At 39.4% G+C, this 23,260-nt stretch overlaps 1 protein-coding gene and 1 pseudogene across 10 annotated transcripts in view; one reads left to right on the top strand and one right to left on the bottom strand.

Annotated features, from left to right (window-relative positions):
* Window positions 1–23,260, top strand: part of JMJD1C (jumonji domain containing 1C) — a 365,523-nt gene that overhangs the window by 78,453 nt on the left and 263,810 nt on the right. The window lies entirely within an intron of this gene.
* LOC108587628 lies at window positions 16,815–17,469 on the bottom strand (annotated as a pseudogene).

Below are 23,260 nucleotides of genomic sequence, written 5' to 3'. Positions count from 1 at the left end.
CTGGCCACCATGGTGAAACCCAGTCTCTACTAAAAATACAAAAATTATATGGGTGTGGTGGTGCACGCCTGTAATCCTAGCTACTTGGGAGGCTGAGGCAGGAGAATCAGTTGAACCCAGGAGGCAGACGTTACAGTGAGTCGAGATTGTACCATTGCACTCCAGCCTAGGTGACAGAGTGAGACTCCATCTCAAACTAAATAAATAAATAAATAAATAAATAAATAAATAGAAATGTCCTAGAATTTTTTGAAATTTATCTTTAATTCTTTGAGATGCATTACTTTTGTTTTGAAAAAATCCTAGTAAAGCCAATAAAATAAAGCTCTGTAATATGCATATGTGAAATCAGAAAACTCTCCACTTACTGTTATGAATTGACTCTCAGTAATTGTTTTGAATGTGTAAATATCAAGTATTGATTATGTATGTGGTCAGTGTTGTAGGCTAACATAGCATTTGAGAAGTAAACCCATTCTCAAGAAATTTCTACTTCTAGTGGAGAGAGGTGATGAATGCATTCAACAGTTGATTCATACCACTATATACAGTTGTGGTATATTTAGGAACATGTTTGTTATTTGTTCCCAGTTCCTGGCACAGAGCTTCTGATACACTTGGAATTTCCCGAGTGATAGGGGTGATAGGAGTGTCATTTGTTCTCTGAGGCAACCCTTGGTGGGCTTCTAGATAACTTCAGGATATGAACTGATCACCAGAAAGACCAGATCTTGATTAGAAGCTTGGAACACTCTCATCTCCATGCCCTCACCTCTGGGGCGGGGAGAGTGACTGGAGATAGAGTAAATTACCAGTGGCATATGTAACCAAACCTCTATAAAAGGTTTGCATATGTAACCAGACCTTTATAAAAACCTGTCAAAAGGCTGGGAGCAGTGGCTCATGCCTGTAATCCCAGCACTTTGAGGGACCAAGATGGGTGGGTGGCTTTGAGCTCAGGAGTTTGAGACCAGCCTGGGCAACATGGCAAAACCCTTTTTCTACAACCAATACAAAAATTAGCAGGGTGTGGTGGCTCACACCTGTAGTCCCAACTACTTGGGAGGCTAAGGCTGGAGAATTGCTTGACCCAGGAACTGGAGGTTACAGTGAGCCAAGATGGTGCCACTGCACTCCAGTGTGGGTGACAGAGTGAGACTCTGTGTCAAAAGAAGAAAAAAGCAAAACAGAAAATATCCCCAAAACCCTGTAAATGATGGGATTTGGAGAGCTGAGAAGGCGACACCCTGAGAGAGGGTATGGAAGCTGGAAGCTCCTTAGAAGTTCCTTTACTTCCTACCTTACCCCATGCATTTCTTCCACTTCGTGGTTCTTGGGTTGTATCCTTTATAATAATCTAGTAAGTAAATGCTTTTCCTCAGTTCTGTGAGTGATTGCACCAAATTACCAAACCTGAGGAGGGGGCCTGGGAGCCCTCAGTTATTGCTGGTCAATTGATCAGTCAGAGGATTGGGGAACCCCGTGCTTGTGACTGGTGTATGAAGTAATGGCAGTCTTGTTGAGTCTTAAATATGTGTAGTCTGATGCTAACTCTGGGTCATTAGTGTCAGAATTGAATTCTAGGGCGCCTAGTTGTTATCAGAGAATCGGAGAAATGGTATTGGAAAAGATATCGTGTATTTGGTGTTAGGAGGAAAAAAAACTCCTGAATAATTAAGGATTGGATTATGTAGTAATAAGTGCTATAGATACTAAGAGAAGGAACATTATGAAAATGTGGCATTGTTACACTTTCTATGATAGGAAGGCTTAGTGGAAAAGCTGGATTATATAAAGGATGGGTAAGAGTTGTGTTTGATGAAGAGACTACATTCCAGAGAAGAGAATAATGTGAATATTTGCTTGGAGGCAAGAAATGTATGGCATGGAAATAGAAACACTTGTCACATTTTTATGCCATGTTTAAAACTTTCTCTTCATTTTCTGGTTGGTTACATTTTGAATTGTAACGCATTTATTTTATGCACATTAAATACATAACGTTCTGCTGCATTGCTAGAAGTTACAGATGATATAATGACCTAAGTCTCTTTTTAGAAGTTTTTAAGTTTAATTGCTCTTTGGAGTCAAATCCAAAACAATAAATATGAATACACATACCTTCTTCATATATATTCAACATTGTCTTAATATATTTTATGTGTGCGTGTAATATACTTCAAACTGCATTGTAAGTTCTCTGGTATTCTAGGTTTATTTTTTTTACTTTTATTTTTTTGAGACGGAGTCTCGCTCTGTTGCCCAGGCTGGAGTGCAGTGGCCAGATCTCAGCTCGCTGCAAGCTCTGCCTCCCGGGTTCACACCATTCTCCTGCCTCAGCCTCCCGAGTAGCTGGGACTACAGGCGCCTGCCACCTCGCTCGGCTAGTTTTTTGTATTTTTTAGTAGAGACGGGGTTTCACCGTGTTAGCCGTATGGTCTCAATCTCCTGACCTGGTGATCCGCCCGTCTCGGCCTCCCAAAGTGCCTAGATTTATTAAGAGTAACTGATATCAAATTGATATATACCCAGGTTTAAAAATTGTTGGCATTTTTTCTCCCTGGCAATCTAGGACATCCTACTTCTGGGCTTGTTCACTACACTCTTTACCCTGTAATGGCAAAAATCAAATCTTGATTAGATCAATCTTCCTGAATCTTTGGACAGTATTTTTGGTTGCTTGTCTATACATCATTTTACCAGGTCTAATTTTCTTGCTGAAGATCTCACCAGTTACCTCAACCAGTCATCAGTATGTACATTTAACACCTTAGATGTGTAGTCCACATAACAGTGCTTAACAAGTAACAGGTGCTATATAAATATTCTTGAATATTTAGATGTCTGGTGGATGTTACTTACTTGGGTCTTCCATGCTTCAAGAACACCTAACGCTGTTAACATTGAGAAGAGGATTGAGAGGAGCGTAATACAAAGGTATTTATTAAGGTGATTATAATAGCCGTAGAGTAACTGAGGCCAGAGAACTGAAAGTGATTGAATAATGAGAATAAAAACAAAGGAAGAGAGTTGAGTGTGGCAGTACAAAGGGGTCAAAGTCAGGGTTTTTTTCACTCCTACCATGTATTGGAGTTAACCCTTAAAGTAAGTCAGCAGCTGGTTATGATGTGATTTTGTTGAAAATTGGGTGATGCTTGGAAAAGGAAAACTGAGAAGAGGGTGTTAAGTTGAGGAATTCAAAATGAGATAATTATGAGAAGGACTTAGGATCTAACGCGGGAGGAAGGGAGGAATGGTTGGTATTAGTTCCCATTAATATAGTACTTGGTGTGTGCTACGTATTGTCTTAATCTATGTATTAACTTACTTCGTCCCCATGGAAACTTTGTAAGTTCCTTACTACTATTATTTTCATTTTATAGATCTGGAAACTGAGGAATAAAGAGGCTAGAAGAATTTCTCCAGCTCATGCATATTATAACTGATAACTAGCATTTGAAACCAGGTCCTATGATTCCAGAGTCCACTTTCTTTTGTGTTTTACTGGGTCCCGGTAATAGAATCCAAGGACACCTTTAGGAGTTACAGAATTAAGTGACTGTCAAGATTCAGTCTAAACCATGTAAAAAAGAAGGAGTCTTCTAAATCAATGGATTAAAGAGAGCTTTTAGTTCTTTTGTATATACAAGACTGTTTTACACACAACCTTTTTCTGTTTGTCCTTTTTCCTCCAATCCCTTTGCCTTTACACCTACTCTGTGCCTGGTTAATTCCTACTGTCCTTTTAAGGCACAATTCTTCCAGGAAGTTTTCCCTGACCTCAAGCACTTTTCCTCCTACTTGTTTGTGTTAGTGACTTCATTGTAAGTTGTCTTCATAACTATAACTTGTATGATTTAACCTTTCTGAACCATGGCTTTTTTTTTTATCTGTAAGATAGGTATTATTTTACCTAAAAGGGTTGTTATATGAATTCAGTGAAATTGTATGAAGCAGTTACCACAGTGCCCTTTTATGTTTCTTTTACTAAACCCTGATTGTGCACACTTAGTGTTAGGGAGACTTCAGTAGATACACAGAAATAAAGGTCAGTAACCTCAGGGCTCAGTCTTCAAGGAAGATATTTTTGAATTAAAATAATCCAGCAACAATCTGGTGGTTCTCTTCTTTCTAAGAGTCAGTTGTCTCCTGGGGTTCTAAGAGGTAGATCATAGAAACTTTTTGTAAAGGCTGCCATTATTTGGTGGATGCTTAGAGAATGTGTTTGAATTTTGTTGATTAGAAACTTCTGAAGGAAAAACAATGTAATTAGAATCATTTGAGGTATTATAAAGGTGATGTGAATGCTTGGATGTTTATTGAAATTGCAGAATTTTATTATTGGTTTGAGTAATACTTCCTTAATCAGCACTTGCTTGCATGCGTGCTCTCTCTCTCTCTCTATATATATATATTTTTTTAATTTTTTAAAGTTTTTTCTTTTGAGACAGAGTATTACTTTTGTCACCCAAGCTGGAGTGCAGTGGTGCGATCTCCGCTCACTGCAACCTCCATCTCCCAGGTTCAAGTGATTCTCCTGCTTCAGCCTCCTGAGTAGCTGGGATTACAGGCGCCCACCACCATGCCCAGCTAATTTTTGTATTTTTAGTAGAGATGGGGTTTCACTATGTTGGCCAGGCTGGTCTCAAACTCTTGACCTCAGGTAATCTGCCCACCTTGGCCTCCCAAAGTGGGCAATAGATATTGAAAAAATATCCATCAGTAATTCTGGTTAGTTTTCTGTAATGTGCCTATGTTTCTCAGTGTCTTTGTACTGTCTGTAGATTAAGGTTGCTTTCGTATCTCACTGTCACCTTAGGCATCATTGTATCTCATTCCCTTGCTACATATGCACTTTTCTGTTATTGGTAGGTATCATCATCCTTGTATCATCATCCTTGATAGGGAAATCATTTCCTAGTTAACTTTGTTATGTCAAATTACTTAAAAAAAATAAACTATTGACTAGAAGGACTGCAGTGTATATGTCAGTGAAGTGATTTCATGGCATATAAGTGACTTTTTTATGACCTACGTGTTCTTTATGTGTGATAGAATTAGAGAATTATATGGTCTGTTTGTCAATTATTTACCTAAATAAAATAATTTGAGGTGACTTTTGTTAAGGGTAACTATGAATAAGATTGACAAAATAGAAATAAGACCTTAAAAAACATCCATGTAAACTGAGGTGGTTCAGTAGAAATCTCCTCAACTTAAATTTGTGAACAAATGATAAGTGTTTAATTCTGAAATTTATTACTTGTGTGGAGTTGGTGAGAGTCAGGGATATATTTAGTAAATAATGAAATAAATAAATTTTTAAGAGATTGTTTTTCCTGGCTCTGAGTTAAAAAAGAACGCATTTTTCTTTAAGTAGTATCAAATGTTGTAATTAATAGTGATGTTTATAATGGTTTTGTGGTTTGTATGGAGGTTCTTCATATGGCTTTTAAAAGATAATAATTCTCAGTGAAAGCCACGGACAGAACATTACACAATAACTTACTTTTGTTTCTATGAGAAGAAAGCTACTGAGGTCTAAAAATACAGCTTTATAAAATGATAGAATTTTGAGTATGTACTAATGGGCATTAATACTTTATCCTGTGGTATTTGAAGACCATTTTCACCCAAGCATCTTCAAATATCAGTGTTATTTAGTCTTTGACAGGTGTTGGATAGGATTTAAAGATGGAAGTATGAGGGGGCAATCCTACATGTAAAATCCATTCAGCAAATACTTATTGCATGCCTTGTACATATCAGGCACTGGGAATACAGTAGTGAACAAAGTGGACCAAATTGCTGCCCTTATGGAAATCAGTTTATAGAGGGAGAGACAAAAGATAAGAAGATAAGTGAGTATGATGAATGGTATGTAAGATAGAGATAAGTGCCAGGAAGGAAAATGAAAACATGAATTTTGAGGGGATGGAGGTGACATTTTAGATAAGATAGCCAGAGAATGCCTCTCCAAGAAGGTGACTTTTGAGTGAAGACTTGAGGAAAACAAGGAAGCTAGTCACGTAGATGTCTGGAGTAAGTATTCCAGGCCTAAGGAAGAACAAGTACACAGCCCCTGAGATTGGGAATAAGCCTAGCATATTTGAGGAGCAGTGAATGTGGTATGGTGAGAGAGGAGTGGAAAGTGGGAGAGGAGAAGGAAAAGATCAGAAGGGGAACAGGATGGCAGGGGATAGTTTGTGAAGGACCTTATAGACCATTGTAAGATTAAGCTTTCATTCTGGATGAGATGGGAAGGCATGAACGAGGTGGTTTTAAAAGGATCCCTCTACTTTCTTTGTTGATAGTAGACTCTTGGGGTATGTGGTGAGGCAGAAGTAGGGAGAGCAGTTAGGAGGCAATTGTAATGATTCTGTGATAGCATTAGATCACGGTGATAGCAGTGGTAGAGGTGATGAAAAATGCTCAGATTCATATTTATTTCCAACACAGAATTGATAAGAGTGGGTTGCTGAATTGCATCTGATGTGAGAGACAGGGTTAAAGATGGGTTCTAAGGTTTTGGCTCCTGCAAAACATAGAGTTACCATTTTTTTTTTTTTTTTCAGATGAGAATTAACTGGAGGAGCAGACCTTTTGGAGAGTGGTGGTGATAGTGGTAATAATACTGGCGATTAGGAATCTGTCTTTTTAGATATGTCTAGTTTGAGATGCTTATTTAGACAGGCAGTTACTTAAAGTATCATGTTTGCTAGTTCAAGGGAGAGGTCTAGGCTGGAGAATCTGGGAGTAGTTAGTATATAAATGGCATTTAAAGCTATCAGACTGAATTGAGTTGATGTAGAGAGTGAATATAGAACATACCTAAGTGTTAAATCCTGGAGCAGTTTTTAAAGATTAGGTAGATGAGAAAGGGACAGGGAGGTATGAAGTCCAGAAGTGATGTTCAGAAAGCTTAGTGGAGTAAGTGTTTCGAAGAGGAGGGATTACCGGTTGTGTCAGATGCTGCTTAGTGTGAAGTAAGATTAAGGCTGAGAAGCTACAATTCAGTTTTAGCTAATGAGTCGTCGGTAACCTTGATCAGCAGTTTCAGTGTGATAGTGGGAACAAAAGCCTGATAAAGTGAGTTTAATAGAGAATTGGAGGTAGTAGATTGGAGACAGATTGTAGACAAGGCATTTGGGAAAAAGAGAAATGGAGCAGAGCTTTAGGAGGAAGATGAGATTTTGTAAAATGGAATACAATATACCATATTTGTATGTTGATGAAAACAATTCAGAGATAGGATTAAGTTGATGATGCAATTAAGGAGGAATTACTGGAACCCTGTCTTTGGGTAGTAACAGAGTTGGCCTTAGATAGTGCTATAAACGTACTCCCTAGTAACAGAAGAGAAGGAAGATATACTGTATTTGGGAATCGCTGTAGGTAGCTAGGTAGTGAGAGAGGTGAGAGCTTGTGGAAATCTGATTGCTTCTGCTTTTTAGTGAAAAAGCAGCTGATAGGATTTGAGAAGAGAAGTTATGAAATTGTCATCTAGGGGAGTAGAGATTGAATGAAATAAGGAAATTATGTACAACAAAGGCTGACTTGACATTGATCATGATTTTTTAACTGACATTGTTAATCTTTGATGAATTCATCGTTCATTTCCCTACAGTCACTCATCTCCAGCTGTGTTCAGCTGATTGATTAGATACGGAAGCAAAGTAGGTGGAGAGTTGGATTTAATGATGATTGGGGTTTGGCTGGAAAACTAAGATGCATTCAGAGATGGGCAAATGAATTATTCTAATAATAGACCTAGGATTTTACATTTGGTGAGCAAAAAAGTGAGAAAATGAGAGATGAGTAACAATGAAATGGTGTTGAGATCAATGAATCTTAGGTCCAGGGGAACTTGAATGTGAAATGGAAAAATAGGAGTTGGTGTCCTGAGAGAAAGATGCTTGAAATCGAGATTTTTGAGGGATTGCTGTTTGGGGCCATTATAAGGGTTTAAGATAGGATTTCTTATGTCTGAAAGGATGGTCCATAGATTTACATTGCCTGAGTAAAGTTAAAGATCCTCTGGCCTAGACTATGCCATGGTAAGTCAGTGGTTGAGATAAGGTTGAGGACAAAATCATTAAAGAAGAGGAAATCAAAAAAATGAGAAATTGAATAATTAAAACAGTCATCACTGTGGATACTGAAATCACCAGAAATGATTACTGGACAGAAACTAGGACAGAAATAATACTGAATGGCGTGATGAATAACTTGTTAGGATATGCATGAGTGTGGTGAATGACTGGTTGAGGGTAGTAGGTTAGTACAGTCTGCTGTTCGTATTTCAAGGTACTGATTTTTAGAGATGAGAGAAGTCTGAAATCATGGTAGAGGAAACGGCCACACCACTATACAAGAGAACTAGTAAGTAGCTTCAGAGGAGATATTAAGAGTGATTTTATTTTGGGGAATGTAAGAGCTGGAGTCATTGTTTACCTCACTGTGGCACTGTGAAACTGTTATGTGAAAATAAGGTACTTGAAGAATTGTTATTCCTCATGTATTCAACTGAATATTTATGGTTAGCTTACAAAATTTGCAGTTGTGAAGAAGAACAGAAAGTTGTGTTGAATTCGGCTGCTACTTAAATAGGCATTTTTAGTACTCTTTAACACCTCCTGCCTCCTCATATAATCTCAAGGCCTGTGATTACATATTGCATATTGAAGTCACTTCTTTTTTCTCTTTCATAGACATTAATGCCTTCCAACGCACTGTTGTTGATAGAATATAAAACTATAAGGTAAAAATATCTCAGGGTTTTGCCTTTGAATATAGAATCTAACCTTTCCACCATATTTGGTATTTATTTAGCGAGAGTACTCAAGTATTTGCCACACTCTTTTTTAGTTTGTTTGTTTGAGACAGTCTTGCTCTGTTGGCCAGGCTGGAGTGCAGTGGTGTGATCTTGGCTCACTGCAACCTCCGCCTCTTGGGTTCAAGCAGTTCTCATATCTCAGCCTCCTGAGTAACTGGGATTATAGGTCCATGCCACCATGCCAGCTAATTTTTGTATTTTTAGTAGAGATGGTGTTTTACCATGTTGGCCAGACTGGTCTCGAGCTCCAGACCTCAAGCAATCCACGCGCCTCATCCTCCCAAAGTGCTGGGATTACAGGTGTGAGCCACTGTGCCGGCATTGCCACACTCTTAAGTCATTTTCAGCTTGAATTCAGGAGTCACCACGCAGGACACTGTGAACCTGTAGAATATTCTAAAACTTAGAAATAAATATTAATCCTCAGAAATTAGAAATTTCGTTTCCAAGTTTTTCATTTTCCATTTCTTGCACTATTTGTTGTTACAATCTGTGTTTACTATAATTTTTCCAAATTAAATATTAATTTTGTCTCTGTTCTACTTATTTGATTTATTCAGTCATTCCCTCCCACTTTTCAATTATTCAGCCTATTAAAAGTACAACTGTTTCTTTTCTGGAAAAAATAAGCCAAAGCTAGAAATTGTTCAAGCAGGAGATTTTGTTTGTGAAATGAACGTGAACCTCACTAAAATAGCAATGTGTTACATACTGGACTGGCATGTACACAGAAAACAGCAAATTGATCTGTAAGGCACTGTTGTAGTAAAGGAGTGCAAGTTACAATCTCAGCTGAATGATAAAAGATAATTTATATGAGAAGTTTACAGGTCAGGAAATGATTTATTCCAAATGCAAATACTTGAGTGCATTGTTCAATAGAGACAAAACATTTCTGTGTAGGCTGTTTCACAGACATGTGAGATTTTAATTGGTGTTCTAAAGATACACTATTGGTATGAGGAAGTGTTGTGAGGAGGGCATTTTAGAGCACGTTTTAGTCTAGGGCAATTTTTTGTCCGTTACAAATCCTTCTGAGTCTTTCAGTGCCCTGTAAATTATGAAGTTAATCACTCCAACTGTTGGGAACAGGAACTATTCCAAATTCAGGTGAACTTAAAAGAATTTTAATGTCTGATTCTTTGTTGTTTCATCCACATTTGTGTAGCTTCTTAAGTTAAGCACATAGGCTGGGTCGATTTTTTTTTTTTAAATAGATGGGCTCTGACTTTGTTGCCCAGGCCGGTCTTGAACTCCTGGGCTCAAATGATCCTTCTCGCCTTGGCCTTCCAAAGTGCTAGAGATACTGGCGTGATCCTCCATGTCTGGCCCAGGTTGGTCAATCTTTATCTCATTGCTTAGAGAGAACCTCCTCTGGAAATCTTCCTCTCTGGGTAGCTTATTCCTCTCTGGTATTGTGTCCTGAAAACTCCAGAGTCTTAACCTCCCTGGACTTCTTTCTAGCCTTATGTCCTTGACTTACAAAGGCTCCTGAATCCCATGTGATTTCCCCCTTCTTTGCAGGATAGTTTGGAAACTCTTCAGTCAGTTAAACTGGTGTGATCAGAAAGCTTACATAATATGTCTCCCATAACCTAGTCCATTGCCCTTTGTTAACATATGTTGCATCTTAAAAATTGTTTCATCTATTTTTTCCAGGTTTTTTGTTGTTTCAGGCAGAAACATAAATGCCAACTCTGCTAATTCATCTCACTGAAAACAGAAGTCTGCTTATGAAATTTTAGATTTTTGTTATTAAAATTTAAATAAAATGTACGTATTGGGTACCCAATAGATGTTAGCCCCAAAGCTGCAAAATACTGGTTTGTGGAAGTGTTTTGTTGGTTTATATGACAATTTAAATTGGGGGACATTAAACATAAAAACTGGATTTGGGATTTCTTTTGATACGTTTATACTGTAATATTTTGTTTGCATTTCAGCATTTAGCTGGAGCTGAAAAGATTCCTAGTTTAGTCAGAGCATACCCTCTCTAAATTGTTACCTTAATTTTTCCTTTTTTTGGGAACTCAATTTATATTGTATGGGCCAGGTACAGTGGCTCATACCCATAATCCCAGCACTTTGGGAGACTGAGGTGGGAGGATTGCTTGAGGCCAGGAGTCCAAGACCAGCATGGGTAACATAGTGGGCCCCCATCTGTACAAAAAATAATTAACTGTGGTGGTACATGCGTGTAGTATTAGCTACTAGGGAGGCTGAGGTGGGAGGATCACTTGAGTGCCAAAAGTCGAGACTGCAGTGAGCCATAATCGCACCCTTGCACTCCAGCCTAAGCATCAAAGCAAGACCCTGTCTCAAAAAAAAAAAAAGCATATTGTTTCTTACCCAGTAGAGTTTGAGTTTGAAATTTGTCATTGAGAAGATACAAATATTATCATCATGGTTTGTGAATGATAATTGAATTATTAGTTATTCCTGATGTTACAGTTAAGCCATTGCTGCTGTTTTTTAAATTCTTGATACCTAAATAAATAAATAAATCCCTTAGGCCGGGCGTGGTGGCACAAGCCTGTAATCCCAGCACTTTGGGAGGCCAAGGCAGGCGAATCACCTGAGGTTGAGAGTTCGAAACCAGCCTGACCAACATGAAGAAACACCATTTCTACTAATAATACAAAATTAGCTGGGCATGGTGGCGCTTGCCTGCAATCCCAGCTACTCGGGAGGCTGAGGCAGGAGAATCGCTTGAACCACAGTGGGAGCGGCAGAGGTCGCGGTGAGCCAAGATTGCGACATTGCACTCCAGCCTAGGCAACAAGAGCAAAACTCCATCTCAAAAATAATAATAATAATAATAAAATACATAAATTCCTTGTTTGAGATCCATGTATATAGGAAAACAGATTATATTTATTGTGTTTATAACCTATGGTAGGTTGACAGTGAAGAGAAGAGCTCAGGACAGTTAATGAAAGCGTCACCTTTTCTTTACTGAGATCTCTTATGTAAGGAAAGCATTCAGTTAGTCTTAGAATTGTCATGAAAGTTAGTTTAAGGAATATTCGTAGCATTGTGGTCGTCATCTTAGGTATTCTGTCTGTGAATTTCTGTTTTTAGGTATAATCTAAAAGTTCTGTAAAATAAACATTAACAATGTTGTACGCTTCTTATGGCTGTTCTAGGTCTCTGTGTTTTTATTATGAACTTTTATCTGATCTTTTCAAGTTTTTGTCTCATGGTATTTTTTCCTCAATGCCAATTAACAGTGGTTAAACAAAATAGATAAGGTTTTCCTTCTAAGTCCAGAAGTAGACATTCCAGAGTTGATGTGATCATTTAAGGATGCCAGGGCTGTTGAAAACTGGGCTGTTATTCTCTTGGTCTTTTCCTCATGGTCAGTTACAATATAGCTCATACTGTTGTTGTCTTCCTTAGTTCAGCTCCAGGCAGGAAGGAGGAGGAAGCAGAAAAGGGCAAGAAGGCTCATGTTGTTAGGCACACAATGGGTAGGTTCAGTCACTTGGTGGGTGACAAGTCCAGTGACCACAACCAAGTAGGGTTTAACAGGGAGATTTTATTACTTGCACCAAGTAAGGAGTACACTAGGGATAGTCCCAAAGACAATGCTTCCCCAAAGGTGAACACCCGGGCTAGTTAGCTGAGTCATTGTATTAGAGGTGGAATAAAGGCAGTGCAGGCACATTTATCATGCTTTTACATACATCAGATGTATAGAAAATGGCACATAAGCTACTTCCTGGGTGGGGATTTTAGTATGGTAGTGAGGAGAGTTTGCCAAAAGTTAATCTCCAATTTAGGCAAACTCTGTACCCAACCACTGGGTCAAGCTTCTTTCCTGAACTTCTTGAAACTACAAGAACTCAAGGTGCAACAGTTACAAAAAGTTACAACAGTTTCTTTTTCTTTTTCAGAGGGAGTCTCGCTCTGTTTCCAGGCTGGAGTGCAGTGGTGCGATCTTGGCTCACTGCAACCCCTGCCTCCTGGGTTCAAGCGATTCTCCTGCCTCAGTCTCCTGATTAACTGGGACTACAGGCATGCACCACCATGTCCAGCTAATTTTTGTACTTTTAGTAGAGATAGGGTTTCACCTTGTTGGCCAGGATGATCTCCATCTCTGGACCTCGTGATCCGCCTGCCTCGGCCTCCCAAAGTGCTGGGATTATAGGCGTGCACCACTGCGCCTGGCCACAAGTGTGGGTACTTTTTCACAGTGAATACCCAAAAACCTGGGGACCCTGAGTTACAACATCACTTTAGTTTGCCCCCCTAGTCAAGGAGCTTTCTAAAACTCACCCCAAGTCATCTCAAATATTACATCTTATTTACCAGAATTATGTCATATTATCATTTCTGTCTTCCAGAACCTTAAAAATTTTAGGATAGTCCATTATTGCCCCCCTAGCAAAATCAGTGTTCTTTTGGTAAGAAAGCAGGAGTAGATGGATACTGTATTTGCAACTTGAAGTCCCTACCTCAGAAACCACCATACTTTAGGAGCCTTCTGTTATACCCATAGGTTGGCCTCCTCATTTTCCCTATGTCCCTTCTGAAAGCATAAACTACCATATGTCATTCGTATATATTTTGGTACATTAATCTTATTTTTTTTCCCTTAGCTTTTATTTTCTTAACTTCCTCAGTAATTAAGTTGGTCTTTTTGAATGAGATGATTGTTGTCCCCTTCAGATGTTTTGAAGGCAGGAAAAGTGATTAATGTTTGTAAGTCAGTATATGTTATAATATTTTATTGTTTATACTCTGTCATTTTCTCCTTTCACAAGCCAGTAGATATACTTGGTTATAAAGTCTATAATTCCTGAATTTGTTGGCTTTTCATCACCATCTGCACTGGTTTTATTGTTATCTAATATAGGTGTTGAGCCATTGTCACTTTTTTTAAAAAATAGTTTTGCCAGGGTCAGTGGATCACATCTATACTCCTAACACTTTGGGAAGCAAGGTGGGAGGATCGCAGGAACCCAGGAGTTCGTCTTCACCAAACGAAACAAAACAAAACAAAACAAAAATTAGCCGGTATGGTGTTGCACACCTTGTAGTCCCAGCTACTTGGGACGCTGAGGTGGGAGGATCTCATGAGCCCCGGAATTCCAGGATGCAGTGACCTGTGATCATGCCACTGCTCTCCAGTGAGTGAGCTCTTGTCTCTAAAATAAATAAATTACGTAGTTTGAGATACAATTTACATAGCATAACATTCAACCTTATAAAATTCATTGATTTATAATATACCACAGAGTTGTGCAACCATGACCACTATCTAATTTTAGAATACCCCCAAAGGAAACCCACTATCCATTAGCAGTCACTTCTTTTCCTCCTCCTGCCACTTCCAGCCCCTTGGCAGCCACTTATCTACTCTCTGTCTCTGTGGAAATGTCTGTTGTGAACATTCCTTATAAATGAAATCATATAATCTGTGCCCTTTTGCATCTAGCTTTCTTTCACTTAATATAATGCTCTCAAGATTTATTCATATTGTAGCATGTTGTTAAGACAACTTCCTTATCAGATAATGATTTGCAATACTTTCTTCTATTCTGTAGCTTGTCTTTTCACTCTCTTGATTTTGATGAAGCCCAATTTATATTTTCTTTTGTTGCTTGTGCTTTTGGTGTCACATCTAAGAAACCATTGCCCAACTCAATGTCACAAAGATATTCTTCTGTGTTTTCTTCTAGGAGTTTGGTAGTTTTGGGTCTTACATATTGGTCTCTGATTTGTTTTGAGTTAGTTTTGTATATGGTGTGAAGTAATTTCCCAACTTTATTTTTTTGTATATGGAAACCCAGTTGTCCCAGTACTATTTAAGAGACTCTTCTTTCCCCCATTGAGTTGTCTTGGAACCATACCAACTTTTTTAAAAAAGTGACTTTAGAAATAGTTGTGCATAAATAAGCATGATTTTTTATTCTTAATATTGAATCTGGATATTTAGAAATGGGATAGAGTTTTTAGTCCTTAGATAAGAGCTTACTTCCCTGGTTATAATGACTAGGATAGCAAGTAGCTCACAGTAGGAACTCCGAATAGGTTTGTTGAATATATATGGATGGTCTCTTGAGACGAAGTTGAGTGGGTGAATTTAAATGCTGTTGGAGCATTCAGTTAGAGATACTAAAATCATAAACATTCTTAATTGTAGTAATATAGTGCTATAATAGGCATAGTGATGAAAGAGTCTTTTTTTTGCTTTGGGATTTTTACTTTGTGCTGAGTATTCATACTTGTTTGAGATGGCAAGGTGCTGCTTTCTCAACTGGCAAATGTTTTAGAATAAGAAAGACCTTTGCTCATAACATTTTCCTTGCAGGCTGCTTTAAATTTTGCCTTGAATCTGAAAGCCTATGTAACATTGTATCAACTCTTTTTATGCCTCTGTGTTGGTCATTAATGCTGTTTACCTAATAGTTTTTGTTCTCATCCTTCATGTTAGGGGCTGTGACTAACTCTGGCCAATAAGTGAGTTGTGAGAAAAACAGATGTATGAAAGAAAATTGTGCATCCTAATGTTGCTGTAGTATTTAAGTTCCAGTATGAGATCTTCAGAGCTGTCTTCTTTTTTTTTCTTCCGTCCTTGGATCCTGAGGCAACATTTTGAGGTGATATTCCCTGAGTTAAAAAAGATCTGTCAGACTGGGCTCGGTAACTCACACCTGTAATCCCAGGCCTTTGGGAGGCTGATGTGGGCGAATCACCTGAGGTCAGGAGTTCGAGACCAGTCTGACCAACGTGAAGAAACGCTGTCTCTACTAAAAATACAAAATTAGCCAGGCGTGGTGGTGCGTGCCTGTAATCCCAGCTACTTGGGAGGTTGAGGCAGGAGAATCGCTTGAACCCGGGAGGCAGAGGTTGCGGTGAGCCGAGATTGTGCCGTTACACTCCAGCCTGGGTAACAAGAGTGAAACTCCATCCCCCACCCCCCCCCCACAAAAAAAGACCTGTCAATAAGCAATGGACAGCCTGAAGAAGGAAATTTTATTTTAAGCCACAGAGATTTTATGGTTCTTTGTGTAGCTGCATAACCTGGCTTACCTTGACTAAGTATTTTTTTCTTGTTAGATTCTGAGACTTAAATAAAAGTATTATAATAGTATAGATATTTCAGAAGTACTTAGATAAAAGTCAAAGATAAGGGAAATATAAGATACATGGTATTCAACAATTAGCATTTTTGAGTTTTAGTTTCTTGCCCTTATTGTTTCCTCCCTTTTTTTCATTGGTCTTAATTTTCTTGTATGTTTTGTTTCCATACTCTTAGCTGGTGAGGTAATCATGATCAGTGGTAACTTGAACTGAAGAATGGTTTTATTCCAGTACGTGTTTCTGCTTACAGTCACTGAAAAGTTTCTCATGTATTCCAAAGTTCTGCTTCTGTGCAAATTTAGTTCCTACTACATCAAGAAAGGAATTTTAAGGATCAGAACTATAGAAACATTCAGTTGATGTCTTTGACCTGTTGAACACTGTTCTGACATTTCAGGTAGTGAATGTTTTGTAATGAGTGAGTCTTTTGTAATCTTTGTGAAATAATTTGTAAAATTTAGTTAATTGATCTTCTGTCAATATTAATGCAAGTTAACTTAGAGAAAAATGTTCTTTACTGGCACTGTGTAATTGAAATCAGAGTTACAAAGAATATTCTTAGTACATAAACTAAGTATATACATTTACAAAAGAGAATTTCATTTTTAAAAAGTAATAGGTATAATTCCTTTACTGTGAAAAGAAAAATGTTTTCCTGTTTTTAAGGTGACTTGTTTTTTTAGTCCTGTCCTCTCATATGAATTCCTTCATTAAATCTATGTTGTTTGGTAAAGTAATTGATCAGCTGTCTTAATAAATAAATAAATAAATAAATAAATAAATGTACTTTTAGGGCTGGAAGTTGATTTTTAATGATAAAGTACAGTGGAGAGGAGGGCAGAGGGGGCTAAACCAAACTGTCTGGGATGCTGTGGTGGTGGTGGGCTGGCTATACAAACTGCTGCTGCTGCTGCTTCTAGGTGGCTGCCTTGCTGGTGAGGTCCTTGCCTTCTCTGTAGCTACCAGTGCCATCTCCTTTGCGTGCTCCTTGGTTTCCTTGGCTGTCTCAACAAGTGTTTTAGAAGGGACCTCGCATTGCATCTTCGCCAAGATATATTCAAAACCCTTCATAGTCTTGATCACGTTGCTTTTGAACCGGGCAAGACCAAATTCCTGGACATCTCTGGTAACACCAAATAAGCTAGAGGAGACCCAGACTTCCCTGCAGATTTTGGTTCAGCCACTGTTGTCAGAGTTTACACAGTGCATACATTGTTTCTCCACCACCATCAGCCGGGCATGGTGGTTGTTCCAGGTGAAGGTGGTCATGGTCTGATTCTGTGGGTCCACATAGAGTCCTTCAGGATGTACACCAAGTGAACAACATTGACAGGAAACAGTTGCTTGGCCCAGTGGGGCATCCTGTTGGTCTTGGTCAGGAGTCGCCGGGACAGCAGTTTCTGGTCAGCGGTCGCTGCCTGGTGTACTGTGTCTTCTGTCAACACATGTTTGCTATAGGGGTTCGGGTACTGCTGCCAGAAGTTGGCGAACACTTGGTCCCAGGAACTCTGGAGCACGCTCTGGCCCAGGAAATACTTGACCATTGTCCCGGCCGGAGTGGTCTCAGCACCTGTGTAGCATCAGGGGTGTGGAGCCTGGGAGACACGCGGGGGCCGGAGCTTGGTGAACAACTGCCACCAGGCTCGTAGCTCGAGTCACCACTGCACCGTGCCCAAGCATCTGCCGCCGCCACCGCAATGAGTTGTCCACTGTCTTAATAGATCTTAAAGACTTGTGTATAGCAAATGCTGTTATAAGTGTGGCCGGCATTACTTACATACAGAAACCACATTATAAACCATGATACTTATTTTTAACGAGGATGTCTTAAAGTTATTTTTGAATCTGTGTACTTTTAAAGGAAATAATAGAAGCAAAGGGAATATTAAAACATCTGATTGGTAGTTTTATACTTGATGATAAAGTATATTTTTAACTATGCTAAATCAGTAATGGAGGTGAAGCCAAGTACCTTACTAATTTTCTGTCTTTTTCTCTTTTGGAGAAAATATTATCTTATACTAGATATAGATACCGAGAGTAAGACTTGTAAAACTAGTAGTGAAAAGGAAAAAAAACAACAACAAACTTTATACAGCTTTTTCATTTTCTTTCTTGTGAAATGAGATTTTCGTAAGGATAGTAAGTAACCTGTGGCTAAGATATGCATTGGGGATGACTTCATTGTCTTTTGTTTGTCTGTTTGTTTGTTTTGATACGGAGTCTCCCAGGCTGGAGTGCGATGGCGTGATCTTGGCTCACTGCAACCCCGCCTCCTAGGTTCAAGCCATTCTCCTGCCTCAGCCTCCCATGTAGCTGGGATTACAGGTGTACACCACCACACATGGTTAATTTTTGTATTTTTAGTAGAACCGGGGTTTTCACCATGTTGGCCAGGCTGGTCTCGAACTATCAACCTCAGGTGATCCACCTACCTTGGCCTCCCAAAGTGCTGGGATTACGGTGTGAGCCACTACGCCCAGCCCCTTCTTTTTAAATACACATTGTTTTTATAATAAATGGTCTCTGTCTCCTCTATGATCTCAAAAAATGTTTCATTGTATTTTTATCTTTAAATTTTATCACCTTGTATTTGTGATCTTTTAAAAAGTGATATGGGACTGTATTAGTTTGCTAGGGTTGCCATAGCAGAATATCATAGACAGGTAGCTTAAAAACAGAAATTAATTTTCTCACAGTTCTGGAGGCCACAAATTCAAGATCACGGTGCCATCAGGGTTGGTTTCTAGTGTTGTCTCTCTTCCTGGGTTGCAGAAGGCTGCTTTCTTGCCATGTCCTCACACGGCCTTCTCTATGTGTGACAGGGTAAAAGAAGCAAAGAGGAAGTGAAGCTCTGATATTTCTTCCTCTTATAGGGATGCCAGTCTTAATCAGATTTCACTTCAGGGTCTCACCCATATGACCTCATTTATTCTTAATTATCTCCTTAAAGGTCCTATTGGCCGGGCGCGGTGGCTCAAGCCTGTAATCCCAGCACTTTGGGAGGCCGAGATGGGCGGATCACGAGGTCAGGAGATCGAGACCATCCTGGCTAACACGGTGAAACCCCGTCTCTACTAAGAAATACAAAAAATAGCCGGGCGAGGTGGCAGCGCCTGTAGTCCCAGCTACTCGGGAGGCTGAGGCCGGAGAATGGCGTGAACCCGGGAGGCGGAGCTTGCAGTGAGCTGAGATCCGGCCACTGCACTCCAGCCTGGGTGACAGCGCGAGACTCCATCTCAAAAAAAAAAAAAAAAAAAGGTCCTATCTCCAAATATAGTCAGTCAGTCACATCAGGGATTAGGACTTCAATATATGAATTGGGGGAAAGGAGCACAGCAGTTCATAATAATAACAGAAAAAGTGCACAAAGTACAAATGTGCAACTCAGTCATTATGAAGAACACCTGTGTAACTATCCCCTAGATCAAGAACTAGAACGTTGCCATCACTCCAGAACCTCCACAGTTTCAACTTCTCAGCCATCACAAATCTTTCCAACACTCCAGAACCTCCACAGTTTCAACTTCTCAGCCATCACAAATCTTTTCTTCTACTTAGAGATAATTGCCAACTTTATGGCAATAATTTTCTTGCTTTGCTCTATATAGTTTTGCCAGCTAAGTTTGCATCTTTTTTTTTTCTTTTTCTTTCTTTTTTTGAGACGGAGTTTCACTCTTCTTGCCCAGGCTGGAGTGCAATGGTGCAATCTCAGCTAACTGCAACCTCCGCCTCCCGGATTTAAGCAATTCTCCTGCCTCAGCCTCCTGCGTAGCTGGGATTACAGGCGTGAGCCACCACACCCGGCTAATTTTGTATTTTTAGTAGAGACGGGGTTTCACCATGTGAGTCAGGCTGGTCTCGAACTCCTGACTTCCATACGCCCGCCTTGGCCTCCCAAAGTGCTGGGATTACAAGCGTGAGCCATCGTGCCCAGCCTAAGTTTGCATCTTATAAGCAATGTCTGTAAGATCTGCTGCAGTGTCTTTTTCACTTTTTTGTCTTGCTTGGGTTTTCTAAGTCTCACCAGTAAGTTATCAGTTTCATTAATATTTTCAAAAATGCAAATTTTGGTTTTTCGGTCTCCATTATACAATGTTTGTTTTGTACTTTGTTGATTTCTACTCTGTTCTTTATTTTCTTTCCTTTTACTTTCATAGAGTTTGTTTTGCAGTTCTCTTTCTAATTTTGTCAAGTGGATTCCTAACTCATTCTTTCCTAGCCTCCTTTATTTATTTATTTTATTTATTCATTTATTATTTTTGAGACTGGGTCTCGTTTTGTTACCGAGACAGGTGCGAAGATGGCTCGTTGCCTCCTCGGATTCCCGGGCTCAAGTGATCCTCCTGCCTCAGCCCCTGCCCCCTGCCCCTACACACACACACGTAACTGGGACTAAAGGTGTGTGCCACCATGCCTGGCTAATTTTTGTATTTTATGTTGAGACAGGGTTTTGCCATGTTGTCCAGGCTGGTCTTGAACTACAAAGTTCAAGCAATCTATGCTACACCTGCCTCCACCTCCCAAACTGCTGGGATTACAAGGTGTGAGCCCCCATACCCAGCCCTTTTTTAGTCTTTAAATGGGCCTTAAAGGCCCATTTGAGCCTTTAGATTTTCCCCTTTATTCTTACACTGTGTTCACAAATTTTCGTATGTGGTACTATGTTGGCATTTAGTTTTACAGAAATACTTTAAAATTTTGTTATTGATTCTGCTGGTTTTTCTTCATGTCACCTTATTTTCTCATATACTTGTTTATCTTTGATTGTGTGCTGGTCCCTTCGTTTGAAAAATTAGTTGTAGAAATAATGTCTGGGGTGATTTTTGTGTGTGTGTGCGTGAGACAGCATCTCCTCTGTCACCCAGGCTGAAGTGCAGTGGGATGATCTTGGCTTACTGCAACCTCCGCCTCCTGGGTTCAAGCGATTCTCCTGCCTCAGCCTCTTGAGTAGCTGGGACTGCAGGCGTGCGCCACCATGCCTGGCTAATTTTTGTATTTTTAATAGGGATGGGGTTTCCTCATATTGGCCAGGCTGGTCTTGAACTTCTGACCTTGTGATCTGCCTGCCTTGGCCTCTCAGAGTGCTGGGATTACAGGCGTGAGCCACTGTGCCTGGCCTTTTTGTTTTTGTTTTCATAGAGGATTTGTATTTCTTTCATCCAGGTGCCTGGTGATAGGGATTGTCCGATTATCCTTTTCTTAGTGTGATTTGAGATTTTTGAAGCCACCTTGGTTACTCAAAGCTGGACCGCAGACCATAAAATAACTGACTTAATTCTGGGTCACCTTTGCTCCCAGGATATAGCCTTTCTGAATTCTAACTCAATCAGGGTCTTTACCTTTGTTGGACCCTGAATTTGGACTTTGTTAGATCTGTTTTGTGGAAGCCACCAAGTGTATTGCTTGGCCTTTCAACCCCAGGGCAAAAGTAGCTGACAGTGCTTTGCTTATTTCTCTCCCTTGGTTTCACACCTTTTCAGGTCTTGGCTCAGTAATTCTTGTCTGTCTGATTAGTACATGGCTTAAAACCCCCAAACTTAAAGTATATCTTACCTAGATTTTTTTTTTTTCTCGAGACAAGAGTCTTGCTCTGTCTCCCGGGCTGGAGTGCAATGATGTGATCTTGACTTACTGCAACCTCCGCCTCCCGGGTTCAAGCAATTCTCCTGCCTCAGACTCCCGAGTAGCTGGGATTACAGGTGTCTGCCACCATGCCCTGCTAATTTTTGTATTTTTTAGTAGAGACGGGGTTTCACCACATTGGTCAGGCTGGTCTTGAACTCCTGACCTCAGGTGATTCACCCCCCTCGGCCTCCCAAAGTACGGGGGTTACAGACAGGGGTCACTGCGCCTGGCCCTTATCTAGATTTTTTTTTTTTTGGAAATGGAGTCTCACTCTGTCGCCCATGTTAGAGTGCAGTGGCATGATCTCGGCTCACTGCAACCTCCGCCTCCTGGGTTCAAGTGATTCTCCTTGCCTCAGCCTTCTGAGTAGCTGGGACTATAGGCGCGTGCCACCATGCCTGGCTAATTTTTGTATTTTTAGTACAGACAGAGTTTCACTATATCGGCCAGGCTGGTCTTGAACTCCTGACCTGGTGATCCACCGCCTTGGCCTCCCAAAATGCTGGGATTACAGGTGTGAACCACCATGCCAGGCCCCTTATCTAGATTTTTAATGGTCGTGGGAATGGTGGTTCTCAAATACACAGGAAGCAGAAACCCCCACATGATATTTTAATTATTTGTTTCTATGTCTCCTTTCAGTAGGGTGGGGTTTTAAATTTATTTTTACTATTTTTCTACTGTAAGCCTTTTATTGTTTGTAACTCAGCACATAATAATGTCTGATGGATAAGTGCATAGAAAATATTGACTGGTTTTGGCATGACTTAAGAAAAAATTGTGAAGGTGTACTTTCTTTTGAGCCATATAGGAAAATTGAGATTAAATCTAATTGTTTTATTTGTTGTACCTTCAGTACCAGACATAATAAATTTGGATGTTATTGGCAGTGGAAAATCATAGGATAATTTCTGAATAACCACTTAGTGCCTCTTAAATGTGGTTAAAGAAAGATTAATTTCAAAACTGTATGCGTGATAGATTAGATATTTTGTCAGGATGTATCTTATAAGTATCCTTGAGTATGGTAATTTTTAAAGTGTGGTCCCCAGACCAAGTATCATTGGCATTACTTGAGAATTTGTTTGAAATGCAAATTATCTGATCCTGCCTCAGATCTTCTGAATCAGAAACTGTAGTGGTATGGCTAAGCAGTCTGCTCTAAAAGCCCTCAGTTAGATTCTGATGCATATCTAAATTATTGAGCTACTGCTGTAACAAAATACAATAGAATATGATTTCGATTTAGGCCCCTTAAAAGCTAAAGGTTATTTATCTTTCTGTGATGAGAATATTTTTTGAAAATATTTAATGTAGTCTCAATGTTGATCTTTCTTTAGAATTAAATTTTAAGCCTCTATAAAGTCATTAGGTTTATTAGAGCAAAATTATGACCTGAAATAGTTGACTTCACTGAAAAATAAACTTGTCTGTGTTACACAGGAAAATGATACTGGTCTGTTGACAATAACTGGCTTATTCCAGTTGCCTTGCAGTATTCCTTAAGGGAGTGGATTGTTTAGGACCTAACTTTCTTAATACAAGTTTCATTAGAAGTAAATTCTCTATGTTTTCATTGTTTGGAAGGAAATATTTAACATATACAGTATGATGGAACTTCTGTAGAATATAGCATAATCACAGAGACAGTTTTAGCCATCTGTTTCCTAGTCAGCTTCAACATATTTTTAAATGAGGCACAAGATT

Source organism: Papio anubis, chromosome 11 (assembly GCF_008728515.1).
Source record: "Papio anubis isolate 15944 chromosome 11, Panubis1.0, whole genome shotgun sequence".
In the NCBI taxonomy this organism is placed as follows: Eukaryota; Metazoa; Chordata; class Mammalia; order Primates; family Cercopithecidae; genus Papio; species Papio anubis.
The sequence above is the reverse complement of the archived record's forward strand: the minus strand, read 5'-3'. Positions and strand labels throughout refer to the sequence as shown.